The sequence below is a fragment of the Bos taurus genome, chromosome 1, assembly GCF_002263795.3.
Source record: "Bos taurus isolate L1 Dominette 01449 registration number 42190680 breed Hereford chromosome 1, ARS-UCD2.0, whole genome shotgun sequence".
Classification (NCBI taxonomy): domain Eukaryota; kingdom Metazoa; phylum Chordata; class Mammalia; order Artiodactyla; family Bovidae; genus Bos; species Bos taurus.
The window spans coordinates 34,336,319-34,355,577 of NC_037328.1; positions in this window are offsets into that span (position 1 = coordinate 34,336,319).

Consider the following 19,259-nt stretch of genomic DNA (forward strand, 5'->3'; position numbering starts at 1 on the left):
GATAGATAACCTGAAATAGAATAAGAGACCCAAAGGAGAGGATTAAGTCACTAGATTAGTGGTGACCATATGCTCCCTAGAAGGTTCATGAAATTGCTCATTTCCATGGGATAAGATATGTTTTTCTCAGTGGCCTTGAATTTTAGTAAGAGAACAAGGCCACCAGTTCTCTACAAAATGTCCATTAAAACCACTGGAGCAAGTAATCTTTCAAGGAGAATATTTTTGCTCCAGACATAAAAATGCTCAATTATTAGAAATACTCTCCTCTCTCACCTTCCTGTTTTCCCTTTTCCCTCTTCCTCCCACTCCTTCCTTTCCTCTTCTCAGTCCTTCTTTCTTTCCTTCCAAAAGTTTGAAAATGCTTCAATATTGTTCTTTCAGGTGCTATGTTTTATTAGATTGCTTAGGAGTCAGAGAATGTCCTAAAAGGAAAAACATCTGTTTGAATTCAAGACATACTCTCCTACTTAACATTGATTCTTTTCTGTTAGTAAGGAAAGGTTTAAACATGAAACAAAACTGATTAAGTTACTTTCCTAAAAGCAATTCCATACTACTACAAAGTACTGCTCTACACTATGTATCAGTAGTTAGAATACGGTTTCTAAGCATATTTTAAAAGTCTTCCTCTCTGTTTTTAATCTTTAACCTGAAAATAGAACTTTCTCTGCTTTTGCTCTTGCTGCTCTTGTATTTTTTTTATGAGACCATTAACTCAAAAGACATCAATTCTTTTTTAAACTGGACAAAGTCTAAGCCAAAGGGGGTTTTATTTCACGTCGTTTTCCCCTTCTCTCTATTGCTGCTGCTAAGTCATGTCAGTCGTGTCCGACTCTGTGCGACCCCACAGACAGCAGCCTACCAGGCTCCGTGGTCCCTGGGATTCTCCAGGCAAGAACACTGGAGTGGGTTGCCATTTCCTTCTCCAATGCATGAGAGTGAAAAGTGAAAGTGAAGTTGCTCAGTCGTGTCCGACTCAGCGACCCCATGGACTGAAGCCTACCAGGCTCCTCCATCCATGGGATTTTCCAGGCAAGAGTACTGGAGTGGGCTGCCATTGCCTTCTCCGTTCTCTCTATTAAGTAGCACTAATTACTGATTCTGGTAAAGCATAATGAGTTAGTATTCTTGATAAGAGAAAAAATAGAAATTCATTCATTATAGTTAGGTTTTTCTTGATAAGAGAATTATTTAAATATATTTGTGAATTTACTTCATTCTCACTCATGAGAATTCAATACTATCTAATTGTTATTGCCTTCACATCACCTGTTTCTTTTCTCTGCCTTTCCTTACACTATTCCTTCTAGCTGGAATGTTCATCTTCTATCCTATTCATCCTGCATTGCCCTACTCCAAATTTGCCCCCTCTGATGTGCTGTATGGTGCTTTTCTTGTGACCTCTCCCCATGATCTGTCTTTGAATATCACTGAGTTTCTTGTTGGCTTGGAGCATAATCGCGTATGATAAATTGTATCTTTTCTAGAGACTGTAAACTCCTTGAGAGCAGGGACAGTTTGATATTTATAGAACAGGATGTTCAATGTCATGGAGACAGAATTTTAATGCATATTTGTCTCACAGGTGGATGAAATGCTTTATTCCACATGTGAAACATGCAGGTTTTATCTCTTGTTAGAAAGTCTTCATTTATTATAAACAGAGTCTTGAAGAATATATTCTGCTCTTCATTATATTTGAAATGAGGTATATTTTATGATTCATGGTGGGTTAAATGTAGATTTCTTTTTATCCCAGCCCTTCCTGTTAAAAAGACCTTAGTGTGACTAGAGAAATCCGTAGCCTAAATGTGTAAGGGTATGACATACGAAAAATTCTAATTGAATATATTCATTTATATATAAGAAAATGGAAAAAAAAAGATAATTATGATGTCAAACAGTTAGCACTTTGTACTACTTAACTTTGTGTCTGACACTGGTCTGTATTCTTTCATATACAACCCACCATTTACCCTCATAAAAGCTGTATGAAGAAACTCTCACAAAGAGCTCATGTCACTTCCCTAAGCCCTACAACTTGCAAGTATCAGAGCCAAGGTTTAGATCTAGTTAATGTGGCTCTAAAATTCATAATCTTAACCACCATGCTGTATTATGTTACTTTCTCATGGGTAGCAAAAGTACACTATCAGAGTTCTACAAAAATGTATATAATACATTCAAAAAGAAATTATGAGCATTGTTGTGCACCATCACTGTAAGAAGGAATCCAGATAAAGTCAATTTATGTCTAGTCTTGAGGAAAACAAGTTTGGTTTTATTAAACTTTGGTAATAAGAAACTACATGTTTAAGGTTAAGGTAAAGATATCTGAATATATTTTACTTGAGGAACCTACTACTATAACTTTTCTATTTCATTCTGAATCTTATTCTTCCTCTTATCCTGTGACTATCTTTTAAAATAATGCATTATATTAATATAGTATCTGTCATTGAAATATTTATTATTGTTAAAAAGGCATTCCTATGTCTTTGTAGGATACTTAAGTATGTACTAATTTATTATAATTTTCTGAGATTTTCATATAAAATTATCAGTATACTTTCAGACCATAAAATACACTTTGGGGAAAGCCTGTACCTGCCTACCTCTCTTTTCCAGAGCAAAGGTAATGCAGCCTCTTGGACCTCCTTTTTTTCCCCTTTCTCAGCTCTGTTTGCTGGCAGTTTGTCAAACTCAGCCTTTTAAGTTTAGAGACAAGGAGACTTGAGATCAAAGAGACTATGTGACTTACCTAAGGTCAATCAGCTGTAGTGACATGATGATTAGGTGAGGTCATTCAAAGTAACTTTTTAATGGTGTTCTACAAATCTGGGCTGACTCTCTTTTGAATATGTTATGGAAAATGTATATAATATAATGTATATAATACATATATAATATAATATATATATAATATAAACTCTGTTCCTAGTTTGTCAGAGTTTCTCTGGTTTACAAAGTTATTTTCTTTGTTATAGGAACATAAACAAAATGTTATAATTTATTATGGATATCATATAAACATACCTTATGTGTGTGTGTGTGTTAATAACTCAGTTTTGTCTGACCCCTTGTGACCCCATGGACTGCAACATGCCACGCTTCTCTGTCCATGGAATTCTCCAAGCAAGAACACTGGAGTGGGTTGTCATTTCCTATGCCAATACCTTCTAAACTTGTGAATTTATTTTACCTAAAAATTTTTACTTAATTTTATAGTACAATGAAATAGATAAATATATGTGAATGTATGTAGTTAATTCCCATGAAGATAAAATATGTAAATATGTATATTTGTATGAAACATACATCAACAAAACACATATAGCAGAAAAGACTAAGGTTATTTACATTTTGGACTTACATTCAAGCTTGGGTGAATCTGATACCTTGTAAGTTGAAGTTGAAGGTAACGGAAACCCACAGTGAAAAACTAAAGACTATGCTCTTCTTGCTCCTTGGACTGCAAAGAGATCCAACCAGTCCATCCTAAAGGATATCAGTCCTGGGTGTTCATTGGAAGGACTGATGTTGAAGCTGAAACTCCAATACTGTGGCTACTTGATGCGAAGAGCTGACTCATTTGAAAAGACCCTTATGCTGGAAAGATTGAGGGCAGGAGGAGAAGGGGACAACAGGGGATGAGATGACTGGATGGCATCACCGACTCAATGGACATGAATTTGGGTAAACTCCAGGAGTTGGTGATGGACAGGGAGGCCTGGCATGCTGCAATTCATGGGGTCACAACAAGTCGGATACAACTGAGTGACTGAACTGAACTAAACTGATGCTCTTCATTTAGCATGAATTAATGATAGACATCTAAACATTCTCAGAAAATAAAATTTAAAGTTTTCTGTTTGTTTGCACAGTGCATGAAAACAAGGGTGTTCAGTTCAGTTCAGCCAAATCCTATGGTGAAGAATGGAAAGCATTGTAATGTGATTTACAATTAGTGATACTATGTTGGGAAAAGAGATGGAATAATGAAATATTACTCCCATAAAAACCACACATTTCTGCTATTTGGACAAGAAAGTAATTTTATTACATGAACCATTAGAAGGAATAACTAAAGTCAAGTCAGAAATGCAATGTGTTTAGCTTAAAATTATAAAAGTGAAAGTCGCTCAGTTGTGTCCGACTCTTTACAGCCCCATGGATGGTAGCCTTCCAGACTCCTATGTCCATGGAATTCTCCAGCCCACATTACTGGAGTGGGTAGCCCTTCCCTTCTCCAGGGATCTTCCCAACCCAGGGGTGAATCCTTGGTCTCCCATATTGCTGGCAGATTCTTTACCGTCTGAGCCACCAGGGAAGCTCCAATAATGGAACTGTCCAATAATAGATATTTTTGTACAAGTATTTTCTGTATTGGGAGGAAATAGAACTTATTTAGAAAAAGAGTCTATTATTTGCATAGATTCTAGGATTATGTATCAAACTGAAAATAACACATACTCTCTGTATATCTCTCATCATGTGGTGGTTTAGTTGCAAAGTTGTATCCAACTCTTGTGACCACCATAGACTGTAGCCATCCAGGGTCCTCTGTCCATGGGATATTCCAGGAAATAATACTGGAGTGGGTTGCCATTTCCTTCTCCAGGGGATCTTCCTGACCCAGGGATTGAGCTCTGGTCTCCTGCACTGCAGGCATATTCTTTATTCACTGAGTTACCAGGGAATTCCCCATTATGCACATATATTAAAATATCTCCCACATTGTTAGTCATGTCACCATGTTGCTTTGTGTGGCTTAAACCTACTATTAGTAAGAATATTTTCTTCCTAAAAATCACTGTTCCTTTATTATTTTCTTTTTTTCCTGACTGAGGAGATCTTATCAACTGGCTCATGACATCTATCATATGACTACTGTTGAGTTGACCTCAAAATCTTTCAGTTTAGTTGCTTAAATCCTCTCACAAATCTCCTTACACAAATATGCATCTATATTTAATTAAAATTGTTTCCTCCTAATTATCTTTAAATTTTAAAGCAGAGTGCATCATTCTGCTTGAAATCATGACAAAATTTACATTTGTGTTAAATCACTGCAAGTACTCCTTTAACATTTGAATTCAGTGAATCATAACCAGAGTTGGCTTTCCCATTACTTTTCCATGTGGATTATGGGTATGAGTTTACATATGCAGAAAATACAGTACAAAGGGAAAAATATAAAAGTGACTAAGTATACTTTTTAGTAAAGTGCAAAAGGAGGTATTAATGGTTACAGAATCCTGTTGTCTTACTAAAGAAGTCACTGATTCATTTCTATTTCTTTATATTGATATACTGATGGTAAGTCTACTCTAGAGTTACCAGAACAGACTCCTCAAGTCTCCTGATCCCCTACAAGGTGCATGTAATTGTGTTTCATGCTGATTAAAAGATCTGTTAAGGTCTTTGCCACCAAGTAGTTTGTACTCCATAAAAGAGCTAAACATTCCTATTATTATACACATTCACTCATTCTGAATATTATGTAGACCAAAGAATATTCTTAAGTTATATGAAAAGTAATTTTGTCTTACCTCTCTGTTCTTTTCACTTTTCCTCTTTATGTTTCCTCTTATCTTCCATTCTTTCTCAACTAAATCCTCTTCTCATCTTTGTAGACCTTTCCCCTAAACAGATAATCATGCTGCAGAATGAGGCTTTATTATTATTCCTCTTCTCATATTCATCATTTTCCCACAGTAAATCCATAGCTAAGTTTCCGTCTTCTTTTTCCTTGCAAGTTATATACTTCCTGATGACTACTTTCACCTAAAAGCTACAGCAATCTTTCCCTCTTCATCCCCATCCTCTTTTGCCCTCCCCCCATTTATCTGTATATTTCTTGATGCTTATTTTCCATTATCCATATATATAGGGTAAAAGATGCTATGCTCAGCAGTCTTGCTAAGTTTTGACAATTTGAATTTGCAGAACTACATCAGTAAGAGGGTATAAACTGCAATCAAGTAGATTCAAAGTATGAGACATTGCATTGAAGTTCCACATAGATCTGATCATATTAAGCTCAGAATTTTCCTGAAGCTATTATTATAGTCTATGACTTTTTAGGAATTGAGTTAGAAAAGGAAAATCAATCATGGAAAGAAAATGTACTGAACATCACTTGCTGCTGCTAAGTCGCTTCAGTTGTGTCTGACTCTGTGTAACCCCATAGATGGCAGCCCACCAGGCTCCTCTGTCCCTGGGATTCTCCAGGCAAGAATACTGGAGTGGGCCATTTCCTTCTCCAATGCATGGAAGTGAAAAGTGAAAGTGAAGTTGCCCAGTCGTGTCTGACTCTTAGCAACCCCATGGACTGTAGCCTACTGGGCTCCTCCATCCACGGGATTCTCCAGGCAAGAATACTGGAGTGGGGTGCCATTTCCTTCCCCAACTTAGTCCAAGGGAATATCCTCATGCTGGGGAAGTACAGAAAATCAGTTCCTCACTAAGCACAGTAACTAAGTAAATGTTTTGTTCCTTATTATTCTGTTTCTTTTCAACCAGTACCTTTCTCATTTCTGGTGCAAATTTTCTTTCATCCTTCTCATTGTGGCACTGTACTTTCCCCCTCCTGTTCCTCCCATCATCAGATGTAATTCCATTCACAATTGTGTAATATCTGTATTGTTATCTAGTATAATAGAGTATTTAAATATAACTATAAACACGATTTAACTATAAACAGGAATTAACCTGGTGGCTCAGACAGTAAACATATGCCTGCAATGTAGGAGACCCCGGTTCTATCCCTGGCTTGGGAAGATCCCCTAGAGAAGGAAATGGCAACCCACTCCAGTACTCTTGCCTGGAAAAGTCCATGGACAGAGGAGCCTTGTAGGCTACAAACCATGGGGTCGCAAAGAGTCGGACATGACTGAGTGGCTTCACTTCACATAAACATGATACATACTTTATGCATAGAAGTATATGCATTATACCTACTATAAAATAGTATTATATGCTTTAAAAATATAGATAACTAGATTTAGCTGATAAATTAAAAGATGAACATCAAATTCCATTTGATTTTTGGGTTTCACTCCCTAAGGCATTGATGTTTACAACAAAGGAAATAAGTATTCACTGATTGGGAGACAATCCAAATAAATATATAAAAAATAAAATTCAGTAAAACCTCCTTGTAGGAGAGGAGACAGAACAGGTGTTTTCATAAAACCAGGTCAATAACCACTGTATAAAAAGTTATTTTTAATAATGTTACTTCAAACAAATTTAGGTCCTTCAAAAAAATTTGGTTCCTTTATAAACTGTGGAATCAGAAAACCAAAGACCCACATTTCTGATAATAGAGAAAGTCTTTTATATTATTCATAGTACATTATACTATGACTCAGTTATTTGGCTTTTAGGGCAATTTTGAGTGACATCTTTAAATAGTGCCATTTCACGCCAGTCAGAATGGCTGCAATCCATAAGTCTACAAGCAATAAATGCTGGAGAGGGTTTGGAGAGAAGGGAACTCTCTTGCACTGTTGGTGGGAATGCAAACTAGTACAGCCACTATGGAGAACAGTGTGGAGATTCCTTAAAAAACTGGAAATAGAACTGCCTTATGATCCAGCAATCTCACTGCTGGGCATACACACTGAGGAAACCAGAAGGGAAAGAGACACGTGTACCCCAATGTTCATCGCAGCACTGTTTATAATAGCCAGGACATGGAAGCAACCTAGATGTCCATCAGCAGATGAATGGATAAGAAAGCTGTGGTACATATACACAATGGAGTATTACTCAGCCATTAAAAAGAATACATTTGAGTCAGTTCTAATGAGATGGATGAAACTGGAACCTATTATACAGAGTGAAGTAAGCCAGAAAGAAAAACACCAATACAGTATACTAACGCATATATATGGAATTTAGAAAGATGGCAACAATAACCCTGTATACGAGACAGCAAAGGAGACACTGATGTATAGATTAGTCTTATGGACTCTGTGGGAGAGGGAGAGGGTGGGGAGATTTGGGAGAATGGCATTGAAACATGTATAATATCATGTATGAAACGAGTTGCCAGTCCAGGTTTGATGCACTATACTGGATGCTTGGGGCTGGTGCACTGGGACGACCCAGAGGGAGGGGAGGGGAGGGAGGAGGGTGGAGGGTTCAGGATGGGGAACGCGGGTATACCTGTGGCAGATTCATTTCGATATTTGGCAAAACTAATACAATATTGTAAAGTTTAAAAATAAAATAAAATTTAAAAAAAATCTACAAAAATAAAAAGTAAAAAAAATAAATTAAAGGAAGAAAAAATAAATAAATAAATAGTGCAAATCTGTCTCAAATAGTCCAATGCCAATTTTTCTGAAAAATGAGTATTTTATAATAATTTTTTCTAGACCTTCAAGGTCATTTCTGAAATTAACTTTGCTCATATTAAGAAACAGGTTTGGCTGCAAGGGATTATATCATTACAATCTGTAGTCCTCACAGGTAGAAAAATATAATTACCTCAAACCAGCTTACCAAAAGGTGAATTTGAATAAAAAATGTTAGCAAAAAATATCAAAATGTGGTTTTAGCTGGAAATTTCTAGGGTCAACTTCAAACATTAAAAATAACAAAAACATATATATTAGACAATAAAACTTTCTATGCTGATAGAATAAATGAAAAATCAAATTCATTTCTTACTCCCGTTCATCTGATGGGAGGACCTGATTTTTACATTTATGTGTATATATATATATATATATATATATATACATATATATAACATTTCTCATAATACTAGTTTAAAATGACAACAATTGAAGCTCATAGCTGGTAAAGATGAGATCAAGGGAAAACTTTTTAGGGCTATCATGATGTCACTTAGAGATGGAAATCATGAGTTTTGACTTTACTTCTGAACTGTGTTGATTAAATCTGTAGCTATGGAAAAACATTTGTTAATGACTCTTTCCTTTGATATACAGGTGTAGTTGAGGTACATCATGAAAATCTTTTATTGTGAGTTAGTTAAAAATTTTAAAGCAATATTGTTAGCTGCAGTAAATACAGTAACAAAACTAATTATGCCATTTAAAAATATAGATGCTGTTTAAAAACAAATCAAATAAACTATCATGTGTTTCAGCATGTGTTTATTTTATCTTGGAATTTGATTTTTAGGTTGTCTTTTCCCCCAACTGCTCCATGATAGTATAATTAGTTTGTTATCAAAAAGAAAAAATAGTCTCTTTGGATTCGAATTTTGTTAAATACTTGATTTAATGTTTTGGAAATCTAACTTCTTGGAGGCATCATTAAGTGGATTGTGTTGTGTTGAGATCTTCTCTCTTTATTAAGGTTATTTTATACTTTCTGGAAAGTATGTCTACTTGCTCACTAATTAATTACAGTAGATGTCCTATTTTTTTTTCCTATCTTTTATTTTACAAGTTTAATAAGATAACTGAAACATAAATAATTTAGATAATATCATTATAGCCAATATTTGTAGTTATGGCAACTTAAGATGTTTTCCTCCCAGAAAAAATAATACAGTTGGTAAAAATATTTTTTTTAAACTACAAATATGATAATGTACCATTTTTCATGGAAAAACATTGATTTTCTTACAAACATATTTCTGTGTGCATATATGCTAAGTTAATTTAGTCGTGTTCAACTCTTTGTGAACCTATGGACTATAGACTGCCAGGTTCCTCAGTCCGTGGGATTCTCCAGGTAAGAATACTGGAGTGGGTTGCCATGCCTTCCCCTCCAGGGAATATTCCCAACTCAGGGACAGAATCCATGTTTCTTATACCTCCTGCATTGGCAGATGGGTTCTTTATCACTAGAGCCATGTGAGAAACCCTGAACATACTGTTCAGTTCAGTGACTCAGTCATGTCTGACTCTTTGCGACCCCATGGACTGTGGCACCCCAGGCTTCCCTGTCCATCGCCAACTCCCAGAGCTTACTCAAACTCATGTCCATTGAGTCAGTGATGACATCCATCCCCCTCTCCTCCTGCTTTCAGTGTTTCCCAGAATCAGGGTCTTTTCCAATGAGTCAGTTCTTCCCATCAGGTAGCCAAGGTTTTGGAGTTTCATCTTCAGCAATAGTCCTTCCAACGAATATTCAGGACTAATTTCCTTTAGGATGGACTGGTTGTATCTCCTTGAAGTCCAAGGGACTTTCAAGAGTCTTCTACAATATCACAGTTCAAAAGCATCAATTCTTCGGTGCTCAGCTTTCTTCACAGTCCAATTCTCACATCCATGCATGACTACTGGAAAAACCATAGCTTTAACTAGATGCACCTTTGTTGGTAAAGTAATGTCTCTGCTTTTTAATATGCTGTCTAGGTTGGTCATAACTTTTCTTCCAAGGAGCAAGTGTCTTTTAATTTCATGGCTGCAGTCACCTTCTGCAGTGATTTTGGAGCCCCCCAAAATAAAAGTCAGTCCCTGTTTCCATTGTCTCCCCATCTATTTGTCATGAAGTGATGGGACTGGATGCCATGATCTTAGTTTTCTGAATGTCAAGTTTTAAGCCAACTTTTTCATTCTCCTTTCACTACCATCAAGAGGCTCTTTAATTCTTTTTTTTTTTTTTTGCCATAACAGTGATGTCATCTTCATATCTGAGGTTATTGATATTTCTCCCAGCAATCTTGATTACAGCTTGTGTTTTGTCCAGCCCAGCATTTCACATGATGTGCTCTGCATATAAGTTAAATAAAGCAGGGTGACAGTATACAGCCTTGACATAATCCTTTCCCAATTTGAAACCATTTTGTTGTTCCATGTCCAGTTCTAACTTCTTGACTTGCGTACATGTTTCTCAGGAGGCAGATCACATGATGTGGCAGTCCCATCTCTAAGAATTTACCAGTTTATTGTGATCCACACAGTCAAAGGCTTTGTCATAGTCAATAAATCATAAGTAGATGTTTTTCTGGAACTCTCTTGCTTTTTCAGTGATCCAACAGATGTTGGCAATTTGATCTCTGATTCCTCTGCCTTTTCTAAATCCAGCTTGAACATCTGGAATTTCACAGTTCACGTACTGTTGAAGCCTGGCTTGGAGAATTTACTTTGCTAGTGTGTGAGATGAGTGCAATTGTGCGGTGGTTTGAACATTCTTTGGCATTGCCTTTCTTTGGGATTGGAATGAAAACTGACATTTTTCCAGTTCTGTGGCCACAGCTGAGTTTTCCAAATTTGCTGGCATATTGAGTGCAGCACTTTCACAGTATCATCTTTTAGGAAATGAACTAGTTCAGCTGGAATTCTATCACCTCCACTAGCTTTGTTCTTAGTGATGCTTCTTAAGACCCACTTGATATAGCATTCCAGGATGTCTGGCTCTAGGTGTGTGATCACACTATCGTGGTTATCCGGATCATGAGAATCTTTTTTGTATAGTTCTTCTGTGTATTCTTGCCACCTCTTCTTAATATTTTCTGCTTCTGTTAGGGCCATAACATTTCTGTCCTTTATTGTGCCCATCTTTGTATGAAATATTTTCCTTTTTATCTCTAATTTTCTTGAAGAGATCTCTAGTCTTTCCCATTCTATTGTTTTCCTCTGTTTTTTCTGCATTGATCAGTGAGGAAGGCTTTCTTATCTCTCCTTGCTATTCTTTGGAATTCTGCATTCAAATGGATATATCTTTCCTTTTCTTCTTTGCCTTTTACATCTTTTCTTTTCTCAGCTGTTTGTAAGGCCTCCTCAGACAACCATTTTGCCTTTTTGCATTTCTCTTTCTTGGGGATGGTCTTGATCACTGCCTCCTGTGTAATGTCCTGGAATTCAAAGTAGGAAGACAAGAGAACCCACTTGTCATAGACAACACCCTATTCCAACAAAACAAGAGAAAACTCCACACATAGACAACACCAGACAGTCAATGCCAAAGTCAGATTGATTATATTATTTGCAGCCAAAGATGGAGTAGCTATATACAATCTGTAAAAACAAAACCGGGAGCTGACTGTGGCTCAGATCATGAACTCTTTACTGCCACATTCAGACTTAAATTGGAGGAACTAGGGAAAACCACTACACCATTCAGGTATGACCTAAGTCAAACATACTGTTAGAAGTTAGGAAATTTTAAAACCAAGTTTCAGAGTAGCATGTTTCTGATATTTTCTGGTATTTCAGTTTTTATCCAAATGCATGGTCATTTTCAAGCAGGCATCAGAGTTGGAGCAAAAAATTTGAGCTGGAATTTAAGAGATATCTGCAGTTCCAAAATATTTTTTCCCTTCTTGAGTACTTAATTTAGATAAGAATTTGCAATACAACCAAAGTATATTTTGCTCAAAATGTGTTCATCTTTGTCATATAGAAGAAGAGAGAAACATTAAGAATGCCACTTTTGTTAATGTCTTTTATTTTTTTAATATATTGTTTTAATATAAATTTATTTATTTTAATTGGAGGCTAATTATTTTACAATATTGTATTGGTTTTGCCATACATCAACATAAATCCACCACGGGTGTACACATGTTCCCCATCCTGAACCCCCCTCCGACCTCCCTTCCCAAACCATTCCTCTGGGTTATCCCAGTGCACCAGCCCCAAGCATCCTGTATCCTGCATCAAACCTGGACTGGTGATTCATTTCAAATATGATATTATACATGTTTCAATGCCATTCTCCCAAATCATCCCACCCTCACCCTCTCCCACAGAGTCCAAAAGACTGTTCTATATATCTGTGTCTCTTTTGCTGTCTTACATACAGGGTTATCGTTACCATCTTTCTAAATTCCATATATATGCGTTAGTATACTGTATTGGTGTTTTTCTTTCTGGCTTACTTCACTCTGTATAATAGGCTCCAGTTTCATCCACCTCATTAGAACTGATTCAAATGTATTCTTTTTAATGGCTGAGTAATATTCCATTGTGTATATGTACCACAGCTTTCTTATCCATTCATCTGCTGATGGGCATCTAGGTTGCTTCCATGTCATGGCTATTAAAAACAGCACTGCGATGAACATTGGGGTACATGTGTCTCTTTCAATTCCGGTTTCCTTGGTGTGTATGGCCAGCAGTAGGATTGCTGGGTTGTATGGGTTGGATGCCATCACCAACTCAATGGATGTGAGTTTGAGTGAACTCCGGGAGATGGTGATAGACAGGGAGGCCTGGCGTGCTGTGATTCATGGGGTCACAAAGAGTCAGACACGACTGAGCGACTGAACTGAACTGAACTGAACTGATGGCAGTTCTATTTCCAGTTTTTTAAGGAATCTCCACACTGTTCTCCATACTGGCTGTATTAGTTTGCATTCCCACCAACAGTGTAAGAGGGTTCCCTTTTCTCCACACCCTCTCCAGCATTTATTATTTGTAGATTTTGGATAGCAGCCATTCAGACTGGCGTGAAATGGTACGTCATTGTGGTTTTAATTTGCATTTTTCTGATAATGAGTGATGTTGAGCATCTTTTCATGTGTTTGTTAGCCATCTGTATGTCTTCATTGAAGAAATGTCTGTTTAGTTCTTTGGCCCACTTTTTGATTGGGTCATTTGTTTTTCTGGAATTGAGCTGCAGATGTTGTTTCTATATTTTTGAGATGAATTCTTTGTCAGTTGCTATTAATTTCTCCCATTCTGAAGACTTTTTTTTTTTGTATATGCACACACATTTTCTTTCTTTTTTTTAATTTTTTTAAATTTTATTTTATTTTTCAACTTTACTATATTGTAAAGTTTTGCCAAATATCGAAATGAATCCACCACAGGTATACCTGTGTTCCCCATCCTGAACCCTCCTCCCTCCTCCCTCCCCATACCCTCCCTCTGGGTCGTCCCAGTGCACCAGCCCCAAGCATCCAGTATTGTGCATCGAACCTGGACTGGCGACTCGTCTCAGATATCTTTTTACTTTACTTATAGTTTCCTTTTTTGTGCAGAAGCTTTTAATTTTATTAGGTCCTTTTTTTTTTTTTTTTTTTTTGCTTTTGTTTCCAATATTCTGGGAGGTGGGTCATAGAGGATCCTCCTGTGATTTATGTCAGAGAGTGTTTTGCCTATATTCTCCTCTAGGAGTTTTATAGTTTCTGGTCATACGTTTAGATCTTTAATCCATTTTGAGTTTATTTTTGTGTATGATGTTAGAAAGTGTTTTAATTTCATTCTTTTACAAGTGGTTGACCAGTTATCCCAGCACTACTTGTTAAAGAGATTGTCTTCTCTCCCTTGTATATTCTTGCCTCCCTTGTCAAAGGTAAGGTGTCCATAGGTGTGTGGATTTATCTCTGGGCTTTCTATTTTGTTCCATTGATCTATATTTCTGTCTTTGTGCCAGTACCATACTGTCTTGATGACTGGCTTTGTAGGAGAACCTGAAGTCAGGTAGGTTGATTCTTTCAGTTCCATTGCTCTTTCTCAAGATTGCTTTGGCTATTTGAGGTTTTTTGTATTTCTATACAAATTGTGAAATTATTTGTTCTAGCTCTGTGAAGAATACTGTTGGTAGCTTGATAGGGATTGCATTGAATCTATAAATTGCTTTGGGTAGTATACTCATTTTCACTATATTGATTCTTCCGATCCATGAACACGGTATATTTCTCTGTCTATTAGTGTCTTCTTTGATTTCTTTCACTGGTGTTTTATAGTTTCCTATATATAGGTCTTTTGTTACTTTAGGTAGATATATTCCTAAGTATTTTATTCTTTTTGTTGCAATGGTGAATGGAATGTTTCCTTAATTTCTCTTTATATTTTCTCATTATTAGTGTATAGGAATGCAAGAGATTTTTGTGTGTTGATTTTATATCCTGCAACTTTACTATATTCATTGATTAGCTTTAGTAATTTTCTGGTGGAGTCTTTAGGGTTTTCTATGTAGAGGACCATGTCATCTGCAAACAGTGATAGTTTTACTTCTTCTTTTCCAATTTGGATTCCTTTTATTTCTTTTTCTGCTCTGATTGCTGTGGCCAAAACTTCCAAAACTATGCTGAATAGTAGTGGTGAAAGTGGGCACCCTTTTCTTATTCCTGACTTTAGAGGAAATGCTTTCAATTTTTCACCATTGAGGATAACGTTTGCTGTGGGTTTGTCATATATAGCTTTTATTATGTTGAGGTATGTTCCTTCTATTCCTGTTTTCTGGAGAGTTTTTATCATAAGTGGATGTTGAATTTTGTCAAAGGCTCTCTCTGCATCTATTGAGATAATCATATGGCTTTTATTTTTCAATATGGTAATGTGGTGTATTACATTGATTGATTTGCGGATATTGAAGAATCCTTGCATCCCTGGGATAAAGCCCACTTGGTCATGATGTATGATCTTTTTAATGTGCTGTTGGATTCTGATTGCTAGAATTTTGTTAAGGATTTTTGCATCTATGTTCATCAGTGATATTGGCCTGTAGTTTTCTTTTTTTGTGGCATCTTTGTCAGGTTTTGGTATTAGGGTGATGGTGGCCTCATAGAATGAGTTTGGAAGTTTATCTTCCTCTGCAATTTGCTGGAAGGGTTTGAGTAGGATAGGTGTTAGCTCGTCTCTAAATTTTTGGTAGAATTCAGCTGTGAAGCCATCTGGACCTGGGCTTTTGTTTGCTGAAATATTTCTGATGATAGTTTCAATTTCCATGCTTGTTATGGGTTTGTTAAGATTTTCTATGTCTTCTTGGTTCAGTTTTGGAAAGTTGTACTTTTCTAAGACTTTGTCCATTTCTTCCAAGTTATCCATTTTATTGGCATATAATTGCTGATAGTAGTCTCTTATGATCCTTTGTATTTCTGTGTTGTCTGTTGTGATCTCTCCATTTTCATTTCTAATTTTATTGATTTGATTTTTCTCCCTTTATGAGTCTGGCTAATGGTTTGTCAGTTTTATTTATCCTCTCAAAGAACCAGCTTTTGGCTTTGTTGATTTTTGCTATGGTCTTTTTTGTTTCTTTTGCATTTATTTCTGCCCTAATTTTTAAGATTTCTTTCCTTCTACTAACCCTGAGGTTCTTCATTTCTTCCTTTTCTAGTTGCTTTAGGTGTAGAGTTAGGTTATTTATTTGACTTTTTTCTTGTTTCTTGAGGTATGCCTGTATTACTATGAACCTTCTCCTTAGTACTGCTTTTACAGTGTCCCACAGGTTTTGGGTTGTTTTGTTTTCATTTTCATTCATTTCCATGCATATTTTGATTTCTTTTTTAACTTCTTCTGTGATTTGTTGGTTATTCAGCAGTGTGTTGCTCAGCCTCCATATGCTGGAATTTTTAATAGTTTTTCTCCTGTAACTGAGATCTAATCTTACTGCATTGTGGTCAGAAAAGATGCTTGGAATGATTTCAATTTTTTTGAATTTAACAAGGCTAGACTTATGGCCCAGGATGTGATCTATCTTGGAGAAGGTTCCATGTGCACTTGAGAAAAAGGTGAAATTCATTATTTTGGGGTGAAATCTCCTATAGATATCAATTAGGTCTAACTGGTCTATTGTATCATTTAAAGTTTGTGATTCCTTGTTAATTTTCTGTTTAGTTGATCTATCCATAGGTGTGAGTGGGGTATTAAAGTCTCCCACTATTATTGTGTTATTGTAAATTTCCCCTTTCATACTTGTTAGCATTTGTCTTATGTACCATGGTGTTCTTATGTTGGGTGCATATATATTTATAATTGTTATATCTTCTTCTTGGATTGATCCTTTGATCATTATGTAGTGTCCTTCTTTGTCTCTTTTCACAGCCTTTGTTTTAATGTCTATTTTATCTGATATGAGTATTGCTACTTCTGCTTTCTTTTGGTCTCTATTTGCATGGAATATCTTTTTCCAGCCCTTCACTTTCAGTCTGTATGTGTCCTTTGTTTTGAGGTGGGTCTCTTGTAGACAACAAATATAGGGCTCTTGTTTTTGTATCCATTGCGCCAATTTTGTCTTTTGGTTGGGGCATTCAACCCATTTACGTTTAAGGTAATTATTGATAAGTATGATCCCGTTGCCATTTATTTTATTGTTTTGGGCTTGAGTTTATATGCCCTTTTTGTGTTTCCTGTCTAGAGAAGATCCTTTAGCATTTATTGGAGAGCTGGTTTGGTGGTGCTGGATTCTCTCAGCTTTTGCTTGTCTGTAAAGCTTTTGATTTCTCCTTCATATGTGAATGAGATCATTGCTGGGTACAGTAATCTGGGCTGTAGGTTATTTTCTTTCATCACTTTAAGTATGTCCTGCTATTCCTTTCTGGTCTGAAGAGTTTCTATTGAGAGATCAGCTGTTATCCTTATGGGAATCACCTTGTGCGTTATTTGTTGTTTTTCCCTTGCTGCTTTTAATATTTGTTCTTTTTGTTTGATCTTTGTTAATGTGATTAATATGTGTCTTGGGGTGTTTCACCTTGGGTTTATCCTGTTTGGTACTCTCTGAGTTTCTTGGACTTGGGTGATTATTTCCTTCCCCATTTTAGGGAGGTTTTCAACTATTATCTCCTCAAGAATTTTCTCATAGTCTTTCTTTTTGTCTTCTTCTTCTGGGTCTCCTATGATTCGAATGTTGGGACATTTAACATTGTTCCCAGAGGTCTCTGAGATTGTCCTCATTTCTTTTAATTCATTTTTCTTTTTTCCTCTCTTATTCATTTATCTCTACCATACTATCTTCTACCTCACTAATCTTATCTTCTGCTTCCATTGTTCTTTCTACTATTTGTTCCCTCCAGAGTGTTTTTGATATTATTTATTGCATTATTCATTATATATTGACTGTTTTTATTTCTTCTAGGTCTTTGTTAAACCTTTCTTGCATCTTCTTAATCCTTGTCTCCAGGCTATTTATCTGTGATTCCATTTTGTTTTCAAGATTTTGGATTATTTCACTATCATTATTCAGAATTCTTTATCAGGTAGATTCCCTATCTCTTCCTCTTTTGTTTGGTTTGATGGGCATTTATCCTGTTCCTTTACCTGCTGGGTATTCCTCTGTCTCCTCATCTTGTTTATATTGCTGTGTTTGGGGTGGCCTTTCTATAATCTGGCAGTATGTGGAGTTCTCTTTATTGTGGAGTTTCCTCGCTGTGGGTGGGGTTGTACAGGTGGCTTGTCAAGGTTTCCTGGTTAGGGAAGCTTGTGTCGGTGTTCTGGTGGGTGGAGCTGGATTTCTTCACTCTGGAGTGCAATGAAGTGTCCAGTAACGAGTTATGAGATGTCAGTGAGTTTGGAGTGACTTTGGGCAGCCTGTATATTGAAGCTCAGGGCTATGTTCCTGTGTTGCTAGAGAATTTGCATGGTATGTCTTGCTCTGGAACTAGTTGTCCCTTAGGTGTTGCTTGGTTTCAGTGTAGGTATGGAGGCGTTTGATGAGCTCCTGTTGATTAATGTTCCCTGGAGTCAGGAGTTCTCTGGTTGTTCTCAGGATTTGGACTTAAGCCTCCTGCTTCTGGTTTTCAGTCTTATTTTTACAGTAGCCTCAAGACTTATCTATCTATACAGCACCATTGATAAAACATCTAGGTTAAAGAAGAAAAGATTCTCCACAGTGAGGGACACCCAGAGAGGTTCACAGAGGTACATGGAGACGAGAAGAGGGAGGACGGAGATAGAGGTGACTAGAATGAGATGAGGTGGAATCAAAAGAGGAGACAGCAAGCTAGCCAGTAATCACTTCCTTATGTGTGCTCCACAGTCTGGAGTGCTCAGAGATGTTCACAGAGTTATACAGAGAAGAGAAGAGGGAGGAAGGAGACAGAGGTCGCCAGGAGGATAAAGGGGCGAATCAAACGGAGAGAGACAGATCCAGCCAGTAATCAGTTCCCTAAGTGTTCGCCACCATCCGGAACACACAAAGAGATTCAGAGTTGGGTAGAGAAGAGAAGGGGGAGGGAGGAGATAGAGGCAACCTGGTGGAGAAAAAGAAGAGTTCAAAGAGGGAGAGAGCGGTGAAGCCAGTAACCTTGCTCCCAAGTAAAAATATGTACTTAAGATTGGGCTCTTAAAGGTACAAAATTGATAACAAAGACCAAAATCAAAGATTAAAAATCTAGAGTAGAGGTTGGATTTTCAAAAATTCAATATTAAAGAAAAAAAAGTCAAAAAAATATTGTGTGTGTGTGTGTGTGTGTGTGTATATATATATATATATATATATATATATATATATATATGAAGTTTGCTTTGAAAAATAGGGTCTCTATCTCTCTCTCTCTCTCTTTTTTTTTTTTTTTTTTGCAAAGTAATAGTAGGTTATAAAAATGAAAATTAAAGGAGTAATAGAGGACTTAATTTTTTTTTTTAAATTAAAGAATG